This window comes from Adiantum capillus-veneris, chromosome 18 (genome assembly GCF_014529385.1).
Source record: "Adiantum capillus-veneris isolate H3 chromosome 18, ASM1452938v2, whole genome shotgun sequence".
NCBI classification, from domain to species: Eukaryota; Viridiplantae; Streptophyta; class Polypodiopsida; order Polypodiales; family Pteridaceae; genus Adiantum; species Adiantum capillus-veneris.
Window position 1 is genome coordinate 87417175 of NC_140948.1, and position 7215 is coordinate 87424389.

Below are 7215 nucleotides of genomic sequence, written 5' to 3' on the forward strand. Positions count from 1 at the left end.
GTTTTTGTCAGGTTTGAATGTAAAAACAAGATCTGAATCCAAAATTTCCTATTCTTTGCGTTTCTTGGACTCCGGCTTGTCTTTTTGGGTTTCTTTGAGTGTTAATGCTCTTGTTTTAAGTTGAAATTAGGGTATAACCCCCCTTTTGAACACTCTGGTAAAGTCAAAATTTATGTTTTGGTCTCTGTTTGGTCATTTAGACATCATACGCGTATGATGTCTAAAGTTGCAGATTTCCATTTTTTTTTTGGCACAGAATCCTTCCTAAAGCTTTCTCAAGTGCTCAGCAGCTCCCAGATACACAGAAAATTTCTCTGACTTTTGTTTATTGCAAGTTTCACTACTAACTCGACGGTTTAGTGATCTATCATGCAATCAACCATATCAAGCAAATACTCCAATGATTACTAGCTCCATATCAGGATCAAATGAAGTCCTACCTAAGCTATTCCTAATCATAAAATGGGTTTGGTAATTGTGATTTTAAAGAGATCCACTATCACTCACGGACTAGCAAATTCTTCTTCTATCAACACTACTCAACACCAACAAAACAACAAACAAATCTAAGCTAATACTAAAAATACTGTCAACACGGAAGACCCAGGAATACCCCACTTCCTAGTATCTCTCGAGATCTTCGGAGTCCACCACTCCTAGATCTTTTCTAACTAAAGTATACAAAGTAGTTTATACGACTCACCTCGTAGGATTAGTCTAAGGTCACCTACTTAGGGCTCTCGTCCCCGGATACGGCGCCAAATGTTAAGGCGGTTACGCCGCTAGCGGAAGCTAAATAGCGAGAACTCAACCAACAACAGAATTTGTCAGACGAGGACGGAGCTTGACCCGCAGGCGCATGGAAACAACTAGGTGGGTGTCAAATCACCTACTCGACCTTCTAATGACAATCACTACTAAGGAAATCAAATCTAAGTTCTAAAATACGCAAGTGACTGAAATCCGTACTACGAACGAATGCTATACGAAACAGGATCAAGAATCATTGAATCGATCTCAAACTCAAGGGGAAGTCTATACACTAGGTAAGAACAACACCCTAAAGACTTGAACTGCAAAATCAATCTATAACCACTCCGTGCGGTAAACGCGTATGAAGACATGCCGAAAAATACAGGTGATCGAAACTTGACTCCGATGGTACTAATGTGTAGCTCTACTCGTTGTGGTTCTATAGATATGCTGCACGCTCCATTTCAACACACGAGTTGAAAGAAAACTCACACCGAAGCTCGTAGGAACTTACCACACATAGAAGCCGATAGCGCGCACTCTTGGTATCTGTGCGTAGCTCTCGCCGTTGCTAACACAATGGCGGTGTCGCTTCTCCAATGGCGGCTCCGTAGCTCGCGTAGCAAGTAGATAAGACTCTCACTCCCTCTCTCTCTCTCTCAGACACAGTCACGGCGCTCCAAAAAACTCACTTTGATTAATAATCTGCCTCCTTTAGGTTACAAAAACTTTGGCTTATATACCTCATCCTTGGAGGTGAGAACATCTCTAACTAATTACATCAGCAAGTGAAATTACTTCGGGATTACAAGCTAGAAACTCAATTGAGTCCCGTTACTTAATGAATGGCTCAAATCAAAATTAATGTCGGAAAGACATTTATTACAATCAATGGTTACAAAATGATGAGTGTGAGCAAAAATGTGGGTGTGATACTCTGCTGGCTCAACACTCCCCCCCTCCGCGTTCATGTCGTCCCTGACATGACTTTTATGCTTGGTCAATAAAGTCCTGTCGTCTTGAGCATCTGCAAATGTGATTCGTATCTTAGGTTGCTGATGGTCAAGGTTGGGCCGAATATTTTGCTTTCGTGGGTTAAAAAGCCGGTGTAGAAAGCTTCTTCGAATGTTTGCATGTGGAAGCTAGGCAAAAACATAATCCTTTGGTATAGGAGGTGTAACACTTTTGGAGAAAGCTGCAATGAAAGATCGTACATCATATCAGTCACTGTGTCGGCCGTCGATAGTAGACTCGAGGTCGTGGCTTTATCTGGCGCGAACACTTCAATGCAAGCTAAGAGAGTCCTGCAGATTTTCTTGAGCATCTGACATGAAAGGTCAGGAGAGCCAGTAAAGAGCTTGATGCTGCCCGTTAGGGTTTTCACCATGTAGGCTTTACCTATTCTCTCTCCTGCCTTTGGTCCTGGCATCCTGGGATAATTAAGCCAATTTGGCTTCTTTTCTGCAATCCTGCCATGCTCTTTCCAGTTTCTGACTCTTGGCACCGGGCAGAAGGTTGCATCTTCCCGAATCTCCTTTGGTGCCTCCACCAAGTAGATGAGGTAGGCTGGGTATTTGTTCAGCCAACCTTTCCTCCATCTAGGTTGTGAATCTACTATCTTCTTTGATTGTTCCTCCTTTGTGATGTCGCCTTCGTAAAGAGCGACATACTGCTCCTCCTCTATTCTCTTTTTCGTCTTTAGCACTTCAAATTTCATCAAAGGGAAAGGCTAATGCAAAGGCTGTAATTACCTACTTAAAGTCTTGGTCAGAAGCATACTCATCTATCATAAAAGATAGATCATTGTGAGTTGCTAAAGACACCACATTTACCCTTGGCCGTTGTGAAAGTGCATCGACCACTTGATTGTGCTTGCCAGCAATGTGAGCAATATAAAATTTAAATTGCGAAAGAAAATTTGCCCACGTCATTTGTTTGTCAAAAAGCTTGGTTTGCGTCATGAAGTTCTTGAGGCTTTTGTGATCCATTCGTAGGATGAAGGGAGCCCCCAAGAGATAGTTCTTCCATGTGTCTAGGGCATTTAAAACTACTAAAAGCTCTTTTTCGTAAATGCCCAAGACCCGTTCATCGGCATTGAGCCTTTGACTCTCATATGCTATGGCATGCCCTTCTTGAAGCAAGACTGCTCCAAGGCAATCACCACAAGCATCACATTGGACCCCAAATGGCTTTGAGAGATCTAGAAGCATGAGGATTGGTTGAGAGATAAGCTTCTCTTTGAGCTTGTCAAAAGAATTTTTTTCTTTAGAAGTCCATGAGTACTTAACGTTCTTCTTTGTTAAGTCATGCAATGGTCCTGCTATTTGAGAGAATTTTGCTATGAAGCATCTATAGTATGCACACATACCAATAAGGCTTCTTAGCTCATGTAGATTCCTTGGATTAGGCCATGCTTTTATTACCTCCAACTTTGATGGATCCATATGGATACCATCTTGAGAGATAATGTGACCTAAATATTGAATCTCTTGTAGGAAAAATTCACTTTTCTTTTGATTACTGAAAAGCTTATTTTCTCTCACAACTTGAAAGATTACCTGGAGGTTTGTACTTGTACTCCTCGAGAGAATTTGAGTGGCTTGAAGATTTTTGTCCATCATGAGTTTAAATGCGGTTAGAGCATTTGTCAGACCAAAATTTGTAACTTATGAAATAGATCTTCTACCCACGGCATGGTAAATCTTTTTTTTATAGTGATCCTATTTAGTGCTCTATAGTCGACACACATGTGATATGTGCCACCTTTCTTTTGCACTAAAAGTATTGGTGAATAGAATGGAGAAGAGCTAGGCCTCACCATTCCTTTTTCCACCAATTCATGCACTTGCCTCATAATCTCCTTTTGTTGAACTTGTGAAACTCAATAAGGAGGTTTATTCGGCGGTGAGCTTCCTAGTAGAAGCTCTTTTGCATGGTCATCATCCCCTCATTTGGAGGTAGCTCACTAGGGATGTCATCATTGAAAACATCTTGGAATCCATTTAGGAAATTAGACAACTCTAATTCCTTTTTATTCCCTTTGCTACTTGTGAAAACATTAGAATCATTTACAGATTCTCTAACAAAAATAGAGCTTTTCATTGACTTATCAAAAGCAAGCGTATTTACCAGAGATATGGCGTTCCCTGACTCATTAGCATCTATGTACATGATCTTTTCTGTTTAGGTGAAATAGATTCTCCTTTCATGGAACTTCATGTTGGCAGCCATGCGGTTGAACCATGGTGCCCCTAGGATAACATCCTCATGTTGGAGAGGAGCGATTAAAAAAAAAAATCTTCTTTGTTGACGTAGCTTTGGACATGAAGCCTCAACTTCCCAATCAAGGGAGTAACGGAGTCTTGCTATCCCTTGAAATTTGTGTTAGCAATTATAGTATCTCCCATCTCAAAATCTTGAATTCCCAACTTAGTGGCCAACTCCGTTGATATGAAGTTGTGAGTAGAGCTAGGTCAAAGAGAATAAGGGCATCATGCTCCCGTACTTTTCCCCAAGCATAGGAGAGGTATGAGCCTTTGCAATGAGTATCCTCTTTTGGAGCTTCAACCATGGAAGCTCTAGGAGTGTCATTGCGTACATTTCTTTTGGGACAAGAATGATAACCATGTCCTTGCTCCCCACACTTAAAGCATTTATGGTCTTTACGAAAGGCCTCCAATTCTTTAGGAGAGAGCTTATTTTTTCCTTTGTAAGCTCCTTTTTCCTTGGCCTTGTTGTTATTGGTGTTTGCATTTAAAATTTCAAAAACCTTAGTCATTTAAGCATAAAAATCACCTCAAGATTTGGGTAAGGTTCCCACAACCACTTTAAGCATCTTAGCACCTCATGCTTGGGTAGGATTCCCACCTCGAGGTTAGCCCTAGCTTGCGTAAGGTCAAATGACTTTTTAACACTGACTTTTGGAGGTCTTTAATGAAGCTAACCTAAGGTCTTTTAAGCTCTATTAGATGCAGGTTGCTCTTTGATATACTACCTCCGTTTGGACCCTTTTTGAGATGTAACCATCTCTCCTCTTGGTCTCTTGCTGAGGTAAATCTAGAAGCATTTATTGCACATTGCTCTTTGGTAGACCGTCTCCTTTTGGACCCCTATTGAGATGCAACCATTTATCCTTTCGGTCCCCTGTTCAGATAGGTCTAGAAGCACATATATATATACTAGCTCTTGTTTCCCTTTTATCTTCCCATATTAAGTGATAAGTATAATATGAGAAAATCATTTGGTAAAGTTAGATATTATACTTTATGACACTGATTGTCAGTGTAAATGGTGTTGGCAGTGTCTTGTCCAACACCCAAATCAGCCCTAAGGCATCTAAGCCATACACGCTTAATCGTAGCTATGAAGACTGTTCGATACTCAGCCTCACAACTAGAAGTGGGCATAGTAGGTTTCTTCTTGCTCAACCATGAGATACATGAACTGCCAAGCATGAAACAAAAACCACTTGTGGACACTCATGTGTCAAAACAATTAGCCCAATCTGAGTACGAAAAAGCATGTAAATATGGTGGCAATGTTCCCCCCTTGGGATAAAACAAGCCAAGATATAATGTGCCACTCAAGTAGAAAAAAATCCTCTTAACAGTCTGTCAATGCTTAGACCCTAGGCTATGCATAAATTTGCTGACTTGTGAAACTGCAAACTAATTATTTGGCCTCGTGTTGCATATATAAATAAGGCATCCAACATCAATTTGGTAAAGAGTGAAATTGATAGAATCACCAGCATCATGAAGACTCAATTTCAAACATGTTTCCATGGGAATGGCAATAGGTTCGCAATCCTCAAGTCCAAACTTACATAGCAATGTCTCTATGTAACTTGTCTAGCACAAGGCAATACCACCATCACACTGCTTAAACTGTATGCCCAAGTAATGATGCAACAACCCCAAATCTTTCATTTTGAAAATAGCAATCAAATTAACCTTAAATACAGCAATATGTGCCTCATTCAGACCAGTGATAATCTAATCATCCACATATAGAACAACGATGAGAAGTATATCGCCCTCACGCTTTACATACAAAGTGCTTTTTGTTGGTCTGCTACAAAATCCTCGTTTGACCAAATGAGTGTCATCTTTCTCATACCACGCACGAGGAGATTGCTTCGACCCATACAAAACTTTCTTACATTTGCACACTTTATCCTCTTGTCCTTTCTTGACAAAACTGTGACGTGGTGTTACATAAAATTCCTCAAATATGTCACTTTTCAAGAAAGCAGTAACAATGTCTGATTGATGTACGTCCCAACCAAAACAAGCTACCAGTGCACATAGAAAACACACACTAGTCATACGACAAGTGGGAGCAAAAGTCTCTTCATAATTTATGCCTTCTGTTGTGCATAGCCTTTTGCAACAAGTCGAGTCTTATACCAATCAATCTCACCATCCGGCTTGCATTTCAACTTGTAAACCCACATTGTACTAATGGCCTTTTTGCTAGGAGGCAAATCACATAAATTCCATATGTCATTTTTGATAAGTGCATCATACTTTGATTGCATGGCAACCATCCAATTTTTTGAGTTCTGTGCTTCATGAAAAGAAGAGGTTCCTCAACATCACATAAACTAGAAATAGCCAAAGCGTATCAATATGATGAATAAGATGCATGGCAAGAACCTGAATGAGTACGACTAGACAAAGGTGTATCCAATTTACTGTCACGCAAAGTATGCACCAACCATTTTGACATACCTCTAGACTCTCATTCTCAGTTCTTTCCTCATCAAGTACATCATGCATCTCCATAAAAAATTGGCCGATCTGTAACATTTTCAGAAACCCCTATAGGTTGTACATTTGCCTCATTGTAATTTACATTCGAACATCCACCACTTAAAAAAGGTAATAAATTATCATAGATGTCTTATGACCTTACATTTTTGTCTCTAGTACATGAATACAAGGGCTGAAAAGAATCTTCCACAAACACAACATCCCGTGATCCCAAGATACACTTTGTTTGCGGACGGTACAACCTTTAACCTTTGCTTTCAGCACTATAACCAACAAAAATGCACTTGATAGACTTATCATCCAATTATTTGTGCCTCATTTGTGGGATCAAAGCATAAGCCAAACACCCAAAAACATGCATGTGATCAATAGATGGCTTTCTATCATGCCATGCTCCATATGGAGTCATAGACTGCAAAGCTTTTATAGGACACCTGTTGAGTACATAAGTGGCAGAATGATGGCCTCAAGCCAAAACAAATGTGGCAAAGCTTGATTTTTGACCAAACATCTGTCATCTCTGTAAGCGACCTGTTATTCCTTTTAGCGACACCATTTTGTTGAGGCGTATACGGCACTATACATTGGTGTTTTATCCTACAACTAGCCAAAAATGCATTAAATTCATGAGACATATACTCCCCCCCTCCATCATAATGGAGGGTGTCCATAGTACATTTAGAGACAT